Source organism: Panthera onca, chromosome E1, assembly GCF_046562875.1.
Source record: "Panthera onca isolate mPanOnc1 chromosome E1, mPanOnc1 haplotype 2, whole genome shotgun sequence".
In the NCBI taxonomy this organism is placed as follows: Eukaryota; Metazoa; Chordata; class Mammalia; order Carnivora; family Felidae; genus Panthera; species Panthera onca.
Window position 1 is genome coordinate 56453641 of NC_138352.1, and position 23171 is coordinate 56476811.

Sequence of the window (23171 nt, forward strand, 5' to 3'; positions counted from 1 at the left end):
GCTAAATGTTTAGAGTTTTCCATTGTTTATCACAGAAAGTTTGAAAGTTAGACATATTTTGCTTGACTGGTCTGTGACTGTGTGCAAACTGCTGAATGTGCCTTTATGATTACCACCCACAGAGTCAAAGCCAAATAGAAAATTGTACAACTGTGTAGTGGATTTGGTACCCTCCTCCCAGATGGCTGAGTATTTAGGCAATAATTAGTAATTAGCGAAGGTATTCATAAGGCCCATGACTTCTCATTGCAAAACATCTAAAATTCAGTGCTTTAAAATCTGCAGACACTCCCATATCATGCAATTTTTCTGAAACTTCTGGGATTGCACTGTGATAGAAGCCACAAAAATGTGGAAATTACATGAAGGCTTTTCAGTTAATATAGCAGATGGTTAAGTGAGTGGGCTCTGGAGCCAGACTGCCAGGGTTACAGCCCACACCCCACCACTCACTGTGTGTTGTCTTGGTTTCCTCATTTCTTAATTGAAAAAAAATGTTTATTTATTTTTGAAGGAGAGACGGAGTGTCAGCGGGGGTGGGGCAGAGAGAGAGGGAGATACAGAATTGGAAGCAGGTGTCAGAAGCAGTCTCCAGGCTCTGGGCTGTCAGCACAGAGCCAACACAGGGCTCTAACTCACAAACTGTGAGATCATGACCCGAGCCAAAGTCGGACGCTTAACTGACTGAGCCACCAAGATGCCCCACGGTTTCCTCATTTCTCAAAAAGGAATGATAATTTTGCTTACTCTGCAGTGTTGCAGCGGTAGTTGAATGAGTTAGTTAAATATTAAGCATTTAGAACAGTGCCTGACATACATGGAACAAGTGCTTAAGACATGTTTATTGGTGTTACTATTACTGTGATCAGTATCTTAGAGCCTAAGCCACTGTCTAACCCACAGTTGGCCGGAAAAATATGAGTGAAAGGATAAGGTTAGAGGATGGAAAATGGCTGGTGAGGAGGAGAAAATGGCAGGGGAGGAGGGTAGGCAAAGGAACGATGTGCTTTACTGATAACTTTGTGATAAAGTTTGCCATCTGTTTTTCTCTAAATGATGTGTGGTTTTTTTTTTGAAGTTTATTTATTTTGAGAGAGAGAGAGAGAGTGTGTGTGTGCATGTGGTGGAGGGGCAGGGAAAGAGGTAGAGAGGATCCCAAGCAGGCTCTGCACTGTCAGCGGGGAGCCCGATGAGGGGCCCAAACTCACAAACCTGGGTGCTTAACTGACTAAGCCACCCAGGTGCCCCTGTGCTTTCATTTTTAACTTCATTCTTTTCTTTATCTCCTATATCCACCAAATCCCCAATTTTGTCACTTTTTTTTTTTTTTTTTTTTTTTTAAAATCTTAGCTGATGTTTTTCTTTCTTTCTGTCTGGTCCCACTGCAACTGCCCTAATCCAGGCTTTCAGCACTTCTGTCACCAATGTTATATCACCAGCTTCTGAAGACATTTTCTTGGCTCAGTGCTATGTCACTTAAGATCTTTCCTGTTCACTGCTGCAGGATTAATGTTCTTGACAAAGTATTGTCATGACTTCATCAGTGTACTCAAGCACCTATTATGGATTTCTCTTGTGGATGGATTAAGTCTTCTCAACAGCTTTGCCTGACTCTGTCTGTTCATCTTCATGCTCCCTGCGGTGCATAAGGATGTTGGAGTGGAAGGAGAGCTGCATTCTCCTCATGAAGTAATTATGTGGCCTTGGGCAAGACACTCAGCCTCTCTGTGTCTCATTTTACTACCCTATAAAATATGGGTAATACTGTAGGTTTCCCCTGCTGTTTGGAAGTAGAGTGTTCCTGCAAAGCAAAGAAGCAGTTATCATTAATTTATATGGAAAATTTTGAGCATCCCCAAGTCCTCAAAATAACTTCTTTTAGGCTTTTCTGATACCCTGGGACACATCTTGCTAACTGATGCACAGAATACATGGAGATAAAGCCCACACGCTCACAGACACAGTGGAAAGCTATGGCTGATAGACGCTGAGATGCTGAATGTAGTTCTCAGGGGAGGAGCTTGGTGGGGCCATTCTTGCTACCTCTATAATGGCTCACTGCAAGAAACGCTTGGTGCTATTTTCGCTTTTTGCCTATTTTTCACAAAAGTGAAAATCTCTTTGGATTTTTTCCAGTTAATGAGAACAGGTACCAATGTAAGTCTTTTGTAAAAGCAAAATGGCATCAAGGTGAACTTCCAAAAAGCGGGGGATGCATGTACTCATAAATATTACAATATGTATAATCACAATCCAATGAAAAAATGTGTTAGCATTTCCGTGAAAAATTCTTTAATGATCAGCAAGCCTTTTTTTTTTTTTTTTTTAATCCTGGCCAAGACATTATGCTTTATCCCTGAATTTAAGGCCTTTGTTGCTCTTGTTTTGAAATGTCCTTCTTTCACTTTGCTAGTTACTCAAATCATGCTACCTCAACTCGAAGCTCTGGCTTAAATGTCCTCTCCTTCATGAGGTTTCTCACCATTAATGTAAGTCACGTCTGTCTGTCTCTTTTAGTTCCTGTGTGGGTAATCTAGTGTTTTATAATACGCTGTGCTATCATTGTTCCCAGTGAGATGAGGCCTTTAAGTCCCTTTAGAGAAGGGAGGGTGCTGTATACCCAGTCTGTACCTGACAGATACTTACTGTTCTCTGAATGTTTTCGTATCACCTCAGTGCCTTTTCCTACTTTCTTTTCTTGCCTTTATTTTGTTCTCTAAAGTGTTTTTGGCAGTGGTGCAAGTTCAAAATTTAAATAAAGGCCAATTGAAGACAACTAATTTCACTTTAAAGTAACTTATAATACTTTTAGATGTGAGAATGTTGCATAAGAATGATAAGAAATCTAATATTCTGCATAGGAGTTTTAAGGTATCTAAAATATATAAAGATATATACCTTGGACTTTATATATATGCTTTATATATTTAAAAAAAAACATTTTGGCCCTCACTTTTTCCGCTTCATTAAAGGTCCCCTTTTTGGTCTTGGATCTGTTGTGATGATCTTGATACTGGCAAACTCCCAAAATATATCTGTACTTCTAACACTTCAATCTGTTTATTAGGATAGTTGGCTATTTTAGTTGGTTTTCTAGTTAGAAAGCACATGAGTTTGGTGTAACTTAAGGATTAAATGTTATGTGACTTGGCCTTTATGTTTCGTTAGCATGTCATAGGTTTCTTCCTTTCGATTGAGTTGACTTCATTCTATGAAAACAATTACCTGCATTAGGAGGTGTGAAACTATGAATCACCTGCATTAGGAGGAGAATTTACTGATGTAGAGCAGAAAACAGAACGATAATATCCCTTTGAGTTTTCATAAAAAGTAGTAAAAGTGAAAGTACCAGCCAACCAGCCAAGCTCTACAAACTACACTCTTAAGATATTAAAACAACATTGTCAAAAATAGTGGCTGTTTTTTGCCCTTATTCCTAAATCCAAGAAAATTCCTTTAGGTCCAATTGTGGTTGTTAATCAAAATCGATCTCTCAAAGATGTGTGGTAATGGGAGAAAGTAATTTATGAAATCTTGTTAATTTTTACTTAGGGAATCTGGGCAGATCTAAAAAGAGTAGACAAAATTTTGATTTCCAAATGGTACATATAGAGGTTAAAGAATATAATAAAAGCGGCAATCCCCCACTCTAGTAATTTTAAATGAATATATATAATGTGCTTAAATTAAGAAAAAAATCTTACGAGTTAATCTCTTAATTTTATTGCTTAGAGATTTTTAAAATACTTTAAAGAATCAGCTTGTCAGTTTTATAACAAGTTGACAATAGCTCGGTGTCCAGATCACCTGTGTGTGTGTGTGTGTGTGTGTGTGTGTGTGGTGGGAATGGTAAGGAATAGATTGAAACAATTATTAAAATGAAACACATAATTGCAATGGAGAAAATTTACTGTAACCATTCTGTGGCCTCCCTCTACAAGGTTGATGTGAGATAATGCCCAAAGAACACAAATTTCTTGGATTAAATTTATTAAATAAATATGAAAGTAACCTTTGCAAAGTCAGTCCTCAGATAATTAGAGCTTATTGAGACTTATTCTGTGTTCCAGGGCCCGTGCCAAACACTTGACCTGAATTTTTGTCTCATCAAATCCTGACAGCAATTGTACAAGGTAGCTTTTATTTTAACTGAAAAATTAAGTAGCTTGCTCAAAATTGTTCAATAGAAGGACTCAGCTGGGATTTGGGTACAGATCTAGCTTGAGAACTTTTAACACGGTGAGTGAGCTAAAAGTCTCTGGAAGTGATCCAGAATTGTATTTTGCAGTCACGTGACTTAGAAAATGAACAAGAACATGAGGGGTTCTGTTTTCTTCCTCAGATCAGGTAAGCCTTTTTAAAAATCATTTCATTTGTGATGAAAAACAGACTGGGACATGAATTCTCCTGGAGGGGTCAGACTTGTAGGTTTTATCTGTACCCAGGCTAGACTGTGTCCTGACTTTCTGAGGGTCCTTCCTGCTTGGGTTTCTGGAGGTCCCTAAGTCTTGGGCGTGATGGTCCTCAGCTCCAGATCAGTCGTTAAAATAACAAATCGGAGCAATTAGCCACCATGCATAATTGCCACACTAATCCTTTTATTATGCTGGCTTTTCTAGACAGAGCTAAACCCTTTATGGAGATTAACTGCTTTTTGTAAGGTTTTTATTCTAAATCTTGAACAAATGGTGTATTATCTGAATTAATTTGATAGTAAACTGTGACTTGGAAGGGTTCTGTTGCTTTGGGATTTTCCAACTTTCATAACCCAAAAGCTACCAGAATTTTTGGTGTCTTACTAATATTTCCTGTGTTGATCATTTTGGTTAAAATGTGGAGTGAAGGTTAGACTTGTCTAGTCCTTAAGCTTAGATATAAATGAGTTCTCTAGTCCTAAAATTTAGATATAAAAAAGATACAACGTAAGATGTTGTGTTTTCTTTCCTTTTTTTTTTTTTTTTTTTTTTTTTTTTGACATTTGGAATATAAATGCTGCAATCTAAAAGTGATCTGGGGCTCCTGGGTGGCTCAGTGGGTTAGGGAACTGACTCTTGATTTCTCATGGGTTGTGAGATCAGCCCTGCCTTGGGCCCCCTGCTGAGAGCACAGAGTCTGCTTGGGATTCTGTCCCTCTCTCTTTGTCCCTCCCCCCACTTGCAGGTATGCACTCTCACCCAAATAAATAAATAAATAAATAAATAAATAAATAAGATCTAGTACAATGGGATAACTGTTGTAACAGTCACACTGACAGCCATCAAGTTGCTCTAAGCATAAAAATATTATGAATAGCAAGAACTTTCATCATTAACATTTATTTAACATTTACTCTGTGCCAGACGCTGTTAAGGGCTTTATGCACATTTTTCATGGAACAACCCTGTATGGCAGATACTATTCTTAAACCCTTTTTAAAGAAATGGAGGAGGAAACTGAAGCTTACAATGCTTGTGTGTCGGGCATAGGGTGGTACAGCTAATACACTGGTGTCTGAGCCAGAATTGAAACCAGCTCTGTCTTCTCTAGCTCCACCACCTTTGACACTCTTAACCACCACCTTTCACTGTCAGATGTTTAATTAAATGCTGCTTTGTGGTTTCAAAGACTGTCCCAGAAATGTAGATGACAGTGGTGAGTAGGGAACCATTTTGTTATAGCTAGTCTGTTTTAGGATAGGCTTACATTTCCTACTAACAAATGAGCTAAATGGAATTTTAAAAGGAAGCAGATTTGAAGAATATTCCTTTTTGTTTAGATGATTCAATATGTTCTTTTCACAGATGTTCTGCAAACACTTTGCAATATGGATATGTTTTGAGGGTAATGGATTTGAGTGGGTAGGAGTGGGTCAGTCACAATGGTAAATTATTTTATGACAAGTGCTATTTGGCCTGATATTTTAGGCTTGAGTACATACATGCTATCTTACTTAAAACTTAAAAATGTTTATTTGTTTTGAGAGACAGAGAGAGAGAGAGAGAGAGAGAGAGAGAGAGAGAGAAAACAGGGGAGGGACAGAGAGAGAGGAAGAGAGAGAATTCCAAGCAGGCTCCATGCTGTCAGTGCGGAGCCTGATAAGGGGCTTGAACCCACAAACCATGAGATCATGACCTGAGCTGAAATCAAGAGTCAGATGCCCAACCGACTGAACCACCCAGGCCACCCCATACACACTGTCAGTTTAAGAACTGAGTGTTTAATCCATAAAGACTCTTAAGTACTGAGAACAAACTGAAGGTTGATGGGGGGTGGGAGAGAGGGGAAAATGGTTGATGGGCATTGAAGAGAGCACCTGTTGGGATGAGCACTGGGTGTTGTATGGAAACCAATTTGACAATAAATTATATTTAATATACATATAAAAAAGAACTGAGTGTTTAATAGAGGGCTAGGGTTTTAGGGGATTAATTAATCTCTTACCCAGACTTGCCATTCATTAGTTTATGGTACTTTTCAGTTTCATTCACTGGTCGAATCTCAGCCCAGGAGTTGTTCCTAGTCAACATCCTGGCTCTCCACTTGAGTCCTGATTTGTTGAACTTGAAATTCCAGATTGCTCATCATTTCTTGAATTTGTGAAAGTTGACCGTAGTAGTTGGTTACTTTCAGTTTCTGTCAAACTGAATCCAAAGGATTGTTCCTGAAGGGATAGAAAATAAGAGTGAAAGATGATTTATTAAAAATTGCAGTGGAGAAAAACAGAACATAGTTTGTAATTTTAAAGAAACCGTTCTTGGCACTGTGTCTTCCTCTCCCTGTTCCTTTATTGTTTAACCTTAAACAGAGTCGCTTTTAGTTTTTACAATGAAGAGATGATTCCTTAGAGACATAAAATAGTTTGAGAAATCTGTGACCAGTCTTGTAACTGTCATATGTGGATAACAATTTGGACTCTGAGAACAACACGTTGCAACATTCTTCATAGAGCTGGTTGGGCCTGAAGCTTTAATTCCAGTGTGTGGAGAGTTTGATGTGGCTCAGCCGGCTTATTCCTGTTGGTACTTGTCAGCAGAAGCCAATGCGTGCCCATTCAGTTCTTTGCTCTGAAGCCTTAGAGTGGAATAAAAGTACAAATACTTTGTACCAGCTAGGTATTCCATGATTTTTTTGGTGGCGATAGACTTACCTTTTCATAAACCAGGCCTCAGCCTTTCTTGGCTTTGTTCTGTGAACACCTTTTACTGCCTCCTCACCTGGCCCTGTAGGGCAGTCAGGTCCACTCCTGGGACATACACTTCAACACGAGGTACCTTAACACGTCTCCCTTCATTTACTGATCCAAAATCAAATAATTTGAAATGTCACAGGTTACTTGGTTTTTGCATCGGGGATATGATCATGCAAATAGATTAAAAAGATAAAACTGGAAATGTAGATTTTAGAAATCATTGTTAAGGTTTAAAAAAATTTCCATGAGATTACAAAATTACCAGTGTTACCAGATTTAGTAAATAAAAATACAGAATGCCCAAGTAAATGTAAATTTCAGATAAACAATGAATACTTTTTTAGAGTAAGTATGTCCCATTGCAGTATTTGGGATGTATTTATAATAAAATATTATTCACTGTTTATTTGATGGAGATTTAATTAATTTAATGGAGTGTCCATTTATTTTGTTTGGCAACCCGATTACACAAATATTCAGGACCAATGTAAGATAATATTTTTCTAAGATAATAATATTTTTATATTTTACAAAGTATCTTAATATAAGTGATTCATTTGATCTTTACTGTCACCCTGAGAGGAAAGTTTTGCTGGGAGGTGGAGAGAGGGGAGTTGTTATTTTATTTAAAAAAATTTTTTTTAATGTTTATTTATTATTGAGAGACAGAGAGAGACAGAGCATGAGCATGGGAGGGGCAGAGAGAGGGGGAGACACAGAATCTGAAGCAGGCTCCAGACTCTGAGCTGTTTGCACAGAGCCCGATGCGGGGCTCAAACTCGCAAACCGTGAGATCATGACCAGAGCCAAGATCAGATGCTTAACCAACTGAGCCACCTAGGCGCCCCTGTTGTTATTTTTTAACTAGCAAAAAATTGAGACTCAGAGAGTAACAACTCATCAAAGTCATGATGAATAAACAAAGCACAAACCTGAATCCAAGACTTTTAACTCTTAGGCCAGTGGTCTTCCTTAAAATTTTGAGACATTTACAGAATATTGAAAAAACACTGAGAATTAAGATCAGAAAGTTACAAATAATAATGTAAGAAATTCCATATTCCTACCACCTAGCATTGCTGACTCTTATTTTTCTTATTTGCTTCCAGTTGAGTGTGCTTTCTAGCACAATGCTTTATGATGCTGATCTTAGAAAGCATCATATTTAGTGAGGACCCCTCTCGTGACCCAGGCCCCTGTTGGCCTTCCTGAAATCAGAGGGCTAGGCAGAGGGAACAAGGTGTGAAGAATCTTATAGACACCTTGACTTTACAGTCTGTGTTATTTTACCTGTGTTTTATGAAATGGAATCTTCTAATGACACCCACCACTACCATATCTTCAAGTGCTGACATATTGAAGCTTTTGATTAACATTTCATGCAATTCCTAATTCTTCATGAGTCTCTCTCTGACCCCCCACCCTTGCCTCCTCCATGATTCTTTTGGAGGTGAGTCAGCTCCTCCATCAGGTTTCCATTTTCAACGCTAGATCAGTCTTGTTTGGGGACAACCCATCCAAAACTTCTCAGGCTGATGCTATCCACCTCGACTCTCTGGTAATGGGAAACTCCATTGTGGTATGTGGACAAAGCACAATTAGAAGAACAAATACAACTTAGTAATGGAATTCTCCTCATCTAGTGGTACTAGAACATTCCACATAGTGGAGGGTAAAGAGCACAACTCTGGAGTAAAGACCAGGGTTCCCATTGCACGTTCACCACTTTTAGCTGTCACCTTGGGCAAATATTTTCTCTACACCTTAGTTTCCTCATTGTTAAAATAGGAATAGTGTGAGGATTAAGTGAACTGATGTGTGCAAAAGTGCTTAGCACAGGGCCTACCGCATCCTCGGTGTTCAGGAAATGGTAGGTCCGGTGTTCCTGAAGTCTTAAAAGATTGAAAATCTACCTTCTGCTCTTTGACCAAGAAGGGAACCAAATTCTCACTTTCAAATGCAGTACTGGAGACCTTCTGCACTTTTGTAAAAATGAGTCTCTGACCCATGATTTGAGAGTCCTATGCCATCTGTTAGATTTCCAAGAGCTGGGAGTTTTCAGATAGGTAGCCTATTATTTATTGTAATCTAAGTGTTTTAAAAGAGGTCATTATATTGGGCTATGTAATAATATGAAAGAATTATATTGTAAATTTTGTGGTAATTGCTTGTTAAATGTAATTAATGTGAATGGGCAAAAATATTTTCTTAACAATCAGTCCTTTATGTGTTTTTTGGCTTAACTTGAGCTTGATGTCATCCATGGTAAGCCTGGAACTGTTGATCTGAAGCAGAGTGTTGACTTTTTCCAAAATAATATTGGGTTGACCTTTGAGAGAGGAAAAGGAACCATATCATTCAACAAAATATATAGAGTGTTAGGTCAAGATTATATGCATCATAGGTTTCAATAATTATAAGTGTATGCCATCATAACTATATTTGTCTAAAGTATATAAACAGTAAGTTCAAACCTTTCTAGAATTGTTATAGAACTTTTCAGCTAAATATATTTTCTTTTACAACTTCTGAAATAAAGAAAAATAAGTCAAATGCTCTTTCAAATGAGTGTCATCAGGAAATTTTATATTAATTTTTATGCACATTAGATATTTTTATGTTTATTTATTTAATTTTTTAAATGTTTATTTTTGAGACAGAGATAGACAGAGTACAAGTAGGGGAGGGGCAGATAGAGAGGGAGACTGAATCTGAGCTGTCAGCACAGAGCCTGATGTTGGGCTCGAACTGGTGAACCGTGGGATCGTGACCTGAGCTGAAGGCTGACGCTTAACTGACTGAGCCACCCAGGTGCCCCCAGATATTTTTATGTTTAAATTAAATGCATTAATTTATGTGATATAATGTATGTTATCCAGGAAAGAAAAGTTATTTATACGTAAGACAACTTATCTGAGTTTTAAGGTCCTCAATGGTGGTGTAGTATTTGCTATAGTCTTGAGGTTGACCATCAATGTTCTTTTTTCCAAAATTCTCATACTATGTTTTTATTTTTAATTCAAGGTCAGCATTGGTGTTTTCCAGGTGATGCACCTTGTCAAGGTAGGAGATCATGCCCGTGGTTTAAATTCCACACGTTTTCCCTTGTGTTACTTGAAAGAAGGCCACCATCATCAGAGCTACCAGCATTTTACATGGCTCCCATTGGGTCCGGCACTCATGCTACTCTACCCTGTTCCAGCACCCAGCCTCCCAACCCCAACACCAGAAAGTACACCAGAAGGCCCCCTAACTCTGTGAGCCCCCTACAATGCCATAGCTTCCCCTGAGGCCTTAACAGACCCATAGTCACTGTGGCTATGCTGTCAGAGCCCAGAGGAATAAGCCATTGTGTGCAAATGTAACAGAAGTCTGAGGTCAAAGTATAGCCTCAGTGCATTGTGGAGACCATCGTAGAGCTTTATGTTATGTAACACTATCACATTACATCATCTTTTATGAGCAGTTTTTAAAAAATATATAGTTTTTTGGGCGGTCAGCTTAATCTCTCTACCCCTTAGTTAAAGGTTGTTTTTTTTTTTTTTTTTTTTTAAATTTTTTTTTCAACGTTTTTTATTTATTTTTGGGACAGAGAGAGACAGAGCATGAACGGGGGAGGGGCAGAGAGAGAGGGAGACACAGAATCAGAAACAGGCTCCAGGCTCCGAGCCATCAGCCCAGAGCCATCAGCCCAGAGCCTGACGCGGGGCTCGAACTCACAGACCGCGAGATCGTGACCTGGCTGAAGTCGGACGCTTAACCGACTGCGCCACCCAGGCGCCCCAGTTAAAGGTTTTTTTAATGTTTATTTACTTATTTTTGAGAGACAGAGACAGGGTGTGAGTGGGGGAGGGGCAGAGAGAGAGGGAGACGCAGAATCTGAAGCAGGCTCCAGGCTCTGAGCTGTCAGCACAGAGCCCGACACAGGGCTCGAACTCCTGAACCGTGAGATCATGACCTGAGCCGAAGTTGGACGCTTGCTAACCAACAGCCACCCAGGCGCCCCTCTACTCCTTAATTTAGAGATTGATGGGCCATATAGGTGCAAGTGGTGCCTCCCAGGGAGTTGGCTACATATGACAGGAAACTATGTGAGGGTGGGAAAAACAGATCATTTCATGACCCTGCGTTTTGAACCATGATGAATGGTCATTTTTTATTGAAACTCTGCAGGCATGCATCTCGCAGAAAAATCTTTGTTTCCCTCTGACCCTATATTTTCTATCATTCCCATGCTCTTGAGCCTAGCTCAGGTGTCTCTCTTTTTGGTGTAGCTTTGCAATCCAACTACCAGTCTCTTTCCAGGGAGTCTGTGTGGAGTAGTGTATATGCTTTGGAGTCAGACAGATGGGTGTTAGAGTCCTGGTTCACTGTTTTCCAGCCTGGATAAAAGTTACTTATCTTCTTTGAGTCTCAGTTTCCTCATCTGTACACCTTCCAGAAGATGTTGGGAAAGCAAATGAGAAACAAGTATTAGTGCCTGGTACACAGTAGTCACTCAATAAATGCTCGTTCTCTCCCTTACCCTCTTCTTCCCCCTGCTCCCTCACTTTAGTCCAGAGTGGTCTTTAAAACTCATAACCGTACTTCTGTCACACATTCACTTAAGCCATACTTACTGAATGCTCAAGTATGTGCCAGGGATGCTCATGGGACAGTTATGGGCCTTAGGTTTTTGACAGATACCATGCATGCCTCTGGATCTGAGTTCCTCCTAAGTCCAGCTTCTGAGCATGCGTTGATTTTGGATATCCACACACATCTCGGACTGCTCATGGGTGCCTTTGCACCCAACTGTGGGGTTGTTGGTGTTTGTCATTGGTGTCTATACTCTCTTCCTTCTTCACCCTTCTCTGGGTTGAAATCTCTCTGCCCTTCATCGGAAGCCATGGGCTTTCTCGTCTTTTAACTCCCTTTTCCAAGGAAGAGATACGATAGTGTTCATTTACAAAAAGAGAAATAGAGCGCCCTATTTACCGTGCTGTTCCAGGTGCTCTAGCATATGCATTCTGAACTTGTTCTTCAATTGTGAAGGGAGAGATTGTTTCCCGTGATAGGAATTGCAGTTCTTGGTAAGGAGAAGAGAGGTTATTTTGGGCAGAAATCTGTTGAAAGCAGTTTCACACTTAAAAGGGCAGCCTTGAAGCAAACATGTGATTTAATCTGTCAGAATGTATGTGTGTGGAGTGGGGGGGGAGGGGTAGCCTGAAGAGAAGGCACAAACTTTCTTAGTTCTTACTCTATGCACAGAACTCTCCCTGCTTCCATGCCCATTTCTCAGAGTTCTGCTCCCATAGTCTGCTCTGAATTTCTGGAAGTCACCTCTCCTTCAGACTTTCTTGCTGGCACTTCTTTTCGTATCTTCTTGTCCGTCCTCAGCATCCCAAATGTCTGCACGTGGCAGCCCTGTGCCACCCCCACTCCCTTGTGCCATGATCTCCACCTCATTGCACTCTATCCCCAGAGTGCATGGGGATTGTTCGGCCTTCTCTGTGTCAGCGTCTCAGACCCCGAGGGCCCATGATTTTGTTACACTTACGTGCACTAAATGGAGGGGGTGGAAATGCACAGAAAGACAGAAGAATCTCAGCCTTCATCAGGGTGTCCAGAGTGGAACTGATTATTGGGAAGTTAGATTGAAGACAATTGCCTTTTTTTTTTTTTTAGGATAATTGTCTCTTTAATGTTAGTATATATATTTCCGTAGCGGAGAGGGAGAGTTAACACTTGAACATATCAGGAAAACTGTCAACTGAAACACTACTGTAGCTACTTGAGAACTAATAAAATGGGAAAAGTGAACCTAGAAATTGTCTGTGTATATGTGGTAGTGATAATCGAATTTAGCAAACATGTACCGAGTGCCGACCCTACAAAGCCATTTGCCCCTCCAGATCCACTTGCCATCTTTCTCCTCCTGCTCTCCTCCTCCAGAAGGATTGCTGCCCCCTGGCTTTCATTAGTTGGCATAGTGGGGACCCAATCAGTAAATGGGGGGAAGAGAGGGAGGAGAATGAGTTTGAGGTATTTATTTCCCTGGCCTCTACTGGTTGGGTGTGGCCTTTCATAAAAAGCCACAACTCCTTTCAAGGGGACCCTCTTTATAGGACTTTCTCTTTCTGAGTCACTTTCCTTTGTCTCTTTGGGTATGGGAGTAACCATAGCTACTGGTTTCTGTACGCTGTGTCCACACTTCTGCAAGTAGTCCTTGTATTAGCTTCTCCTCAGTTTTTCCCAATTTGCGTGTTCCAGCTCTTTCCTGCTCAGATTCTATTGATTGGTAAGGCTTATATAAAGTCCTTACCCTCCAGGAGATTAATGGGAAAGTGAATAATTGCAATACCATGAAATACATGCTTATCAAAGTATAGGCTCTTTGAAGGTAGAGACCATACATTATTCATGTTTCTTTCTTGACACTTAGCATAATACTAGGTGGAGAGCAGAGCTTACTGGTATGGAGTGGGAGATGTATGCACACAGTGTGGGGAGTGGGGGATGGAGTTAGCATCTGTGCAGGAGGATCCAGGTGGGGTTCACAGTGTAGGCAGGCATGGCGATCAGAAACAGACTGGTCACATTAAGCGGGGGAATTCAATGCAAGAGTGTCAAGGGCTTCTAGAATCAAAGTAAACCGGGGTGCCTGGGTGGCTCAGTCAGTTAAGCCTCTGACTCTTGATTTCAGCTCAGGTTCTAATCTCACAGTTTGTGAGTTCAAGCCCTGCGTTAGGCTCTCTGCTGACGTGGAGCAGAGCCTGCTTGGGATTCTCTCTCTGCCCCTCCCCTGCTCACTGTTTCTCTCTCTCTCTCTCTCTCTCTCTTTCTCTCACAAGACAAATAAAAAAAAAATTGTAGAATCAAAGGAAAGCAGGGAACAGAGCTTGGAAGATAGGAACCGGGGTGCTTTGGAGGGCTAGTTTACGGAGGCCCCCACAAAAGTCACATTCAGTATGAGTGGGGCATCCTCACAGACAGCTCTTGGCTTTTAGTTTCTTTAAGGTCTGTTGATCCAGGTTTCACAGGACTGAAAACATTCCTGGATACACATTACGTTTGTTCTGTGGAAGCACTCTGGCTTCTTTCTTCCAGTCTTCCTCTTAGAAACCCTGCTTGATGCCCCAAGCAAGGTAGGAAGAAAGAGAAGTTCTCGGATAATAGAAGATGTTTTGGGACTGCAGAAACCGGCTCACCCCTGTCTTCCTCGCCTCCTCACTAGATGAAAGGCAGGATAATGGGGGCAGTGGGTGGGAACAATACTTCGGTGAGTTACAAGGGTTAGCAGGAGTGAAGTAACAATGGAAGGTGAGTTCTTCTCCTGAAAAGCCAAGCCTGCCTCAGAGGTGGGGCTGCTTTTGCTGAATGTGAGAGAGGGTGTTTCCCCCATCTCTGGGGAGGACCAGAAGAACAAGTCCCTACCAAAGTTCCCATCACTGAATTTGGATCTCGGTTTTGCTGCCCACTTCCTCCCGGCAGCCGTCCCCCTCCAGCTGCTGTGTGTCCGCGCTCCCTAGCATGGTAGAGCCACACCCCAGCTTCCTTCGCCCTCCCTTGACGTGCTCTGTTCTCCTGTTTTGGCCTCCTTTGCTTCGAGGCTTTCAACCCTGCTGTGGGAATAGGTACCAGTCGGATAACCATCTGGTTAGTCTCATTCATCTAAGGTGTGACTTACTGACAAAGGTGGGTAGGAGTGGAGAGGCGTTCACCAAAACTATTTACATTAAAAAAATGTACCTTTTACCTAAGTGGAATTTCAGGCTTTGTAGTGACAAAAATTCTGCAGAAAGGACTTTTTTGTATTCTTTCAGTTAGTACAACTGACCGTTAGACCAGCTGAAGCAGAAAAGAAGGTAAAGAGGTTTTGTTTTGGTTTGTTTTGTTTTTTGCCTCTAGGCCTTTCCCTTCACCTTCTGTGGGGAAGGGTCAGGCACTTTGGCTCTGACTTCCCCATTTTTGTGCAAGTTATTCACTGAATATATACTATATACCAGAAGTATGGGGTTCTGAAATGCAAAGGTAAGTAAGATGTGGTCCTTGCTCTCAAAGAAACCATATCTTGGGAGGCAGAGGGCAGGGGATAAGACACAAATAATTACAAAATAGGATGATTTTAATAATACAGATTTATGTACAACATATGAAGCACCAAGAAAGAGAAGCCAGTCCCCTGAGGATAGAGGGAGATGCCACTTGTAAAAAAATGAGTGGGGGGAGAATTTCAAGGTGGAGGGACGAGTGGGTATACAGGAGGTGTAAATATGCATGACCTATTTGAAGAACTGAAACATTTGGTTTGGCTGGGGCATAAAGTTTGTATGAGTGATTTCCAAGAGATAAGATTGGAAATCAGTTGGGGAAGGGCCTTTAATACCATGCTAAGGAATTTGGACTTGGTCCCATAGTCAGGGGGTGGACCAACAAAGGTTGCTATGCAGGGGACGAACATGATCCTAATTTTAAGAACGATAACATTGTTGCCCGTGTACTAGATGGATCACAGGGAAACCGGAGGCAGGGAGAGGAGATAGGAGGATTTGCAAGAGTCTGGGGGGAGGGGAAGAGACATTGAGAGCTTCAAGAAAGTAGCAGTGGGGTGGAAAGAATGGGAAGATAGAAGATAGAAATGGTTGCATTTGGTTATTGCTTAGTTTTGGGGTGAGGAAGGAGAAGGAGGGAGTGTCAAATGGCAGAAGGTTTCCAGTTTTGGACTTTGAGACATGCCATTAGCTGATGTGGGAATGCAAAGGAGGAGCAGGTCTTGTGGGAAAGATAATGAGCTCAGGATGGGGAAGATTAGGGGTGAAGCGCCTGTCATCATCCAGGTACAGATACTTCAAGGGCAGTTGCAGTGTGGGTCTGGGATTCAGAAACTGTGGCTAGGTTTGGAAGTTATTGGCAAAAGAGCAGTCATGAAACTGGATGAGATTTCATAGAATCCGTAGAGATGAGGACCAAGGATAAAGCTTTGAGAAACTGTAATATTTTTTTTTAATTTTTTTTTTCAACGTTTTTAATTTATTTTTGGGACGAGAGAGACAGAGCATGAACGGGGGAGGGGCAGAGAGAGAGGGAGACACAGAATCGGAAACAGGCTCCAGGCTCCGAGCCATCAGCCCAGAGCCTGACGCGGGGCTCGAACTCACGGACCGCGAGATCGTGACCTGGCTGAAGTCGGACGCTTAACCGACTGCGCCACCCAGGCGCCCCGAGAAACTGTAATATTTAAGGAGAAACAGAAGAGGTTGAAAGGTAACACTCAAAAAGGAGAGAACTAGAACACAGAAGTTTCAAGAAAGCCAAGGGAGAGGAGAATTTCAAGAAGGTGGAGTGGTCAACAACATAGAGGATTTCAGTAGTTCAGAGATGTCAAGTAGGATTAGGACTGCAAAGTCACTTTTCAATTTGGCTGTTTGGGATTCTGAAAAGACCATATAAGTACTGGGAAGTGAGTTCTCTCAAAGTTCCTAACTAAAATACATACATATTCTCAGTCTTTATAGTTTGTTTGTTTGTTTGTTTATTTTTGAGACAGAGAGAGATAGAGCATGAACAGGGGAGGGTCAGAGAGGGGGAGACACAGAATCCGAAACAGGCTCCAGGCTCTGAGCTGTCAGCACAGAGCCCGACGCGGGGCTCGAACTCACGGACCGCGGGATCATGACCTGAGCCAAAGTCAGCCGCTTAACCGACTGAGCCACCCAGGCGCCCCTATAGTTTGTTGATTATATAACATGACCATGTGCTGAAATTAAAGGAAAATGTTAATTTCCTTTAAAACAGAAATTAATAGAAGAATTGAGGAGAGTGCACAAAGCCAGGTAGCATCCATATTGGGGTGATAGTTGAAGCCATGAGAACAACTGAGTTTTTTAAGGGAGAGAAGAGCAGAAGGTTAAGGCTGAATGGTGAGGAAACCCCAGGAAATCACAGCATGGATTGAAGCACAAATGATTCACCTGGTGGAGTTTCTAGAACCTCCCAAAGGTTTTTCCATGTCTTGAGTTTGAAAATCTCCAGGGAAAATGAGGGCTAGAACAATGTCCATGATATTGCCACAAGATCCTTAGAGATCTGAAAGCAAGGATTTCCTGGACAATTCAGGGCCCAGAGCCAGACTGCCCATCATTAGGGAAGAAAAGGTAGAGATGGAACAAAGCCATCTGTGTCTTGTATTGCTGCAGCATCCCGAGTGGGCATAGAAGACAAAAGAATGGTGAGGGAGGAAGCGAGGGTGGACTGAAGATTATTGGGTGTGGAATGCACTTGAAAACAGGAGCAAGTAGAATTTGGTAGCTCTTTAGGGCTTCTTGGAAAGCAAGAAAAGGAGAACGCTCAGGGAACCAAGAAGTGAAGTAGCACTTAGGTATCTGGAAGGAACGAGTAGTCAGAAATGATAGTGATCCAGGGCACCTGGGTGGCTCAGTTGGTTAAGCGTCTGATTTGACTCTTGATTTCAGCTCAGGTCATGATCTCATGGTTCATGAGGGCAAGCCTCGTGTCAGGCTCTTTGATATCAGTGCGGAGCCTGCTTGGGATCCTCTCTCTGTCCCTCTCTCTCTCTGCCCCTCCCTGTGTGCTCTCTCTCACGTGTGCTCTCTCTCTCTCAAAATAAATAAACTTTTTTAAAAAAGGAAATAATAGCGATCCTGTTGAATCACTGTATTGTACACCTGAAACTCATAGAACATTGTATGTTAACTCTACTGGAATTAAAATAAAACACTTAATGAAAGAAAGAAAGAAAGAATAGTGATCCAAGAAGGGGGTGCCTGGGTGGCTCAGTCGGTTGTGTCCAACTTTAGCTCAGTTCATGATCTCACGGTTTGTGAGTTTGAGCCCCACGTTGGGCTCTGTGCTGACAGGTCAGAGCCTGGAGCCTGCTTCGGATTCTGTGTCTCCCTCGCTCTCTGTCCTTTCCCCTTTCCCTGCTCACGCTCTGTCTCTCTCTCTCAAAAATAAACATTAAAAAAATTTGAAAAAGAAATAGTGATCCAAGACACAGGGCAGCCTCATTGGTATAGGAAATGACCTGTTGGATGATTAATTTAAACCTCATCACCAAGAACTTTTAAAGAACAGATCTGTGGTATCATTAAAAACATGACTGAAAAAATTCTATGTTTTAGAAGAGTCACTGTGGCAAATGTGCACGGAGCCTGGAAGGTATCATTCTCCTTTGTACTTTTAAAATGATAAGGCTTCATTCTTATGTACAGTGAACCAAGGGGTTGCCCTTTGATACTTGAAAGAGGTAGTCACAGCTGTAAATATGGATGTGACAGTGAAGTATCCCCATGAACTTGGGAGAAAAGGAAATATAGTTGCCTTCCTAACTGAACTAATAAAACCAAAATATATATTTCTCAGGGCCAACAACTGGGTAAGGAGTGTGGTCAGCAGGAAATATAAAAGGGGGATTCAAAGAAGGTTCTTTTGGCCTCATCTTAGGGAGAGCAGTGCTGAATTTGGGCACACAGTCAATACAGCCACTATAGGGGAGTTGCCTAATGAGTAGCAGAGATATCTTACCTGGCCTCAGTGAGATCCAGAGGAAATGTCCCTCAAGTCTTCTAGTAACTTCTTGAGTTCTGAGCTTACGCAGCAATTTCCTAATTCCTGTTTCACCCTGTCAGGTATACCTATAGCAGGAAAGTGAGTGTTCTGAAAGAGGCCTTGAACACCTGGAAAGACATGTTGCTTATTGTTGCCTAATTGTCTGGCATTCTAATCTGTACATTAGTATTGTGCGAATTCAGTTGTTGTAAGCCTTCATGAAATTCCACGTTACCTCTGACTATACTGGTGAAGTCCAGTTTCTGGACATGAAAGGCTGAAAGGAACAGATTCTGGACGACGGTAAGCTTTCCGTAGTTCTAATTTATATTTTTAAGGAAGCTCGTTGATAATCAGTCTTGCGGGTGGCCTCTGTCTGCCTCATTATGTATTCCTGAACCCTCCACTAGTGGTTTTAGGAATAATAGCAGGAAACATTACTTTCAACAGTTGGTAAAATAACATGGAGCTTGTATCCACTCAAGAATTTATGATGAAAAATAGAAAAAGGCTTAGGAAATGTGTAGATTAGAGATGATAGACACAAAATATTCTTGCTGCCGCTCTTCTGTCCTATAGCCATGGCAGACATTACTAATCGAAAACAACACTCCTTCCTGCTGAACCTGCACTGGCTTTGGAACTCTTATTAATGACCTTAATCCAAGAAGCCACAATCAGTCACCTAGATTGGATCCATGTGAGCTAAAACTCTCTGCCCTTTCTAGTTTAGATGAGCTCTTCAGCATTCTGGTCATCAAATTCCAGAATTCACCTGGAAAGGATCTAAGAGGTGGCTTAGTTTTTGAGTTTGACGTCATGGGGGAAAGCTAATATGTTGTCTGACCAGAAGTCTCTAGATACTCTGATGGAAATAATACCAGACTAGATAGATGGACAGGAATTATCAGAATGGAATTATCTAGACCACTGTCACATTCACCATCAAGGTGTCAACCAGGACAGAATTTGTGAGGGACCTTAGATGTTTTTCCCCAGAGTTCAAGTCCTCACTTTGCCTCTTACTGGGTGTGTGATGAGTTACTTAACATCTCTGGGCCTTAGCGTCCTCATCTGAGAAGTAACATACAATTTGCAAGTTTGAGACTGCCAATGTAGATGACATGTGCAAAGTGTCTTGCAAATGGAAGGTACTCAAAAATATTAGTTTCCTTCTTGCTTCTCTTGTTAATGATACTCAACACCAAGCAGAACTCCCTTAATCAAAGATCTCCCATCTGTACTCAAATGTTTCTAGTGAAGTGTAGCTCATTATCTCACCGGGCATTCCATTTCTGAGCTGCCCTAACTACTAAAAACTCTCTCATTATGTTGAGCTGAAGTCTGCCACAGAGAATATAGCTTGCCCTCTGCCAACATAGAGCTTACCTTTGGAGTCTCTTGGATATTTGAAGAGTGTTACTCTACCCTCCTAAATCTTTTATTTTCTAAGCTGAGTCGTCACCGTTCATTCAATTGCTCCTTGAAGGACATGGTTTTCATTTCCATTATCATCTAGGTTGCCATTACTTGAATCACTTCTAAATCTGTAGGACTGATCAAACTTCTTCTGGTTTTTTTGGTGTCTAGTGTTAGTTAAAGGATTATTTTTTTAAGGAATGCATGCTAACTGTGTTTTATTCCATTGCATCAGTCTCCAGCATAATAGTGCTTCCAGAGATAGAATCCAGCACAGAATTTCTTGTTTTCCTATTAAATATAGAAATTATTTAAATTTAGTAATTAGTCATTAGTAATATAACACCCTCACCTCCCCCTGTCCCCCACCTGGGTTTCAAGATGGCTCAGGTATTGAGCATATTTGTACATATTTGTACAACATATTTGTAATGGAAACTTGTTTCACTTACATTTTGGGTTCACCCTCTTGGTGTGGGGCCAAGGTTTGTCACTTTAGACATTTCTGATTATGGTGTTGATTAGCTAGTTGGCTCCTAAGCTATAATTATCTTCCTCCTTCAGTTAAAATCACAATTCAGTATTACAACATGAGCTATTGCAAAACCTAATAATACGCATTGGATTTTTATTTCACTCGAAGCAGAATTTCCCTGACAATTCATATTTTTTCTTCTGGGTTGTTCAATTGTTAGGTGTTGCTGTTATAGCACTCCTGACTGGGACATTCTTCCTAACAAAAATTGATCAGTGGGCACTTTGCAGTATTGTTGACTTTGTTTTCCTATGGCCTCACTTCTGTAATATAGTGATTAAAATACACTGTATTATTATTCCCAGCTTAAATAATTTTGAGTGACTCATAAACTAGAGCCATACTTGTGTGACAGCATAATTGATGCCAAAATGAAAAATTCAGTCAACATATGTTTTATTTTAAACTGTGCCAAATGATGGGCTTGACTAATAGTTTTCATTGGATTTCAGCCAGTCTTTTCCCCTGAATTTTTCAATCATCTTGACAATGTATAAACTGAATGTGGTGTTTCATTTTATTTTATTTTCTCTTATTTTATTTTCCTTTTTAAAGTTTATTTATTTTGAGAGAGAGCACGAGTGGGGGAGGGCAGTGAGAGAGGGAGAAAGAGAAAATCCTAAGCAGGCTCCATGCTGTCAGTGCAGAGCCTGATGTGGGGCTCAAACTCACAAACCATGAGATCATAACCTGAGCCGAAACCAAGAGTTGGACACTTAACCAACTGAGCCACCCAGGCGCCCCCTGAATGCGATGTTTCTAAACATCACTTCAACCAACATGTATTTGGTATACCTACATTCTGTGAGATGCTATATTAAGTGCTGGGAATGTATTTCTGGATGGCCAATAATACACGGCCCTGCCTTTGAACAGGAATCAGACACGCAAACTCATCTTCTATAAACAAAGCTCAGACCACCACGGTCAAAGAATATAGGGTTCTCAGAAGAAGGTCACTTAATCTTGTGGGAAAGCATTCCAAGAAAGCATCCCATGTTCTTTGGTTCTGTTCTGCCTACCCACTTCCATTTAACACCATACATTGAGATTTTATTTTTTTTCTCTTTTTAAAAAAAAAAAAAATTTTTAATGTTTATTTATTTTTGAGACAGAGAGAGACAGAGCGTGAACAGGGGAGGGGCAGAGAGAGAGGGAGACACAGAATCTGAAACAGGCTCCAGGCTCTGAGCTGTCAGCACAGAGCCTGACGCGGGGCTTGAACTCACAGACTGTGAGATCATGACCTGAGCCGAAGTCGGACGCTTAACCGACTGAGCCACCCAGGCGCCCCAACATTGAGATTTTGTATGTCCATCAAGTCTCTGCCCAAATGCTTTTTGTGCCGTAAGAGTGGCCCTGGTCCTCGTGCTCCAGCCCAATGTATTCTCTTCCTCCGCCAAACTTCTGTAGCACCTCATCTGCATTTTCTTTCTGGTCTAGGCAGGTGTCTTTATACCTCAAGGTAATGTTATTTGCATATATGTCTATGTTTGCTCACAGCTACTTCTGTAATGCCCAGTAAATATTTGATTGAGGGGAAAAATCTACTTTAGATAAAGCACCTTGATTAATGAAGGAGGAACACATTCTGTTTTGGTCTAGACTGCCGGGAGTATTAAGGTTTTAGTCTCAGTTTTTTCATGGAAAGCTAATCTATCTTCCATTAGTTGCTTTAAGTTAACTCAGTTTTGTATCTGTAGTGAATTGATTGCCTGTTTATAAAGCACACTCTACTGATGAATAAGAAGTCTGAGGCTACTTCTGTAAGTGAATTTTAATGGACACAGTTTTGTTTTGTTTTGTTTCAACTTTTAAAGACTTCATAGAAACCGAGGTACTCTATTTTGTGAAAACAACTCCTGGGACTCTTTAGATATATGGGAAAAAGTCCTCAGGTTAATTTCCTTAAAAAAAAAAAAAGCATCATTAATTAAAGGACTGCTTTATTGAAACTGAAGATCACTTTCTACTGAGTCATCAGATACTGTCTGTTGAGCAATATGATTGATATAAATAGGCCTTGTGAAATTACCAAGTGAGAATTTGTGCATTTTAGATAAAAAAGTTACGTTCCCACAAAGTGTCAAGTATCTTAAAGGTTCTCTGGAAATATTAATTTAATTCAACAAAATTCTCAATAAAATGCAAACAACATCTTAATGGTGTTTTAGTCCCTGATATCATAATTATTTAAGTAAGATTTAAGGAGTAAGTGAAATTCATTTATTTCCATGTGACTTACACATTTAAAAAAAAATAAAGCAACCAAAATGAATAGATTTAAGTTAAATCTATTCAAAGCATCCTATTATGTATGTATGTATGTATAATTAATATACAGTGTTCTCTTAGTTTCAGGTATACAATATAATGATTCAACAATTCTGTACATTTCTCAGTGCTCATCAAGATAATCCTCTTTATCTATTTCACCCATTATCCTATCCATCTCATCCCTCTGGGAACCACTAGATTATTCTCTGTATTTGAGTCTAT

General features: G+C 40.7%; 1 long non-coding RNA gene across 6 annotated transcripts in view; it reads left to right on the plus strand.

Annotated features, from left to right (window-relative positions):
• The window catches only part of LOC132687672 (uncharacterized), a 151884-nt gene that overhangs the window by 7989 nt on the left and 120724 nt on the right, over window positions 1-23171 (plus strand). For 4 of the 6 annotated variants that reach the window (XR_013551965.2, XR_013551963.2, XR_013551964.2 and 1 more), the window contains exon 2: window positions 10193-10231. This is a non-coding gene — a long non-coding RNA (uncharacterized LOC132687672). Of the gene's footprint in view, window positions 1-2413; window positions 2490-4070; window positions 4134-10192; window positions 10232-23171 lie in introns of all 6 variants that reach the window. The other 2 variants (XR_013551967.2, XR_013551966.2) reach the window with 2 other exon arrangements.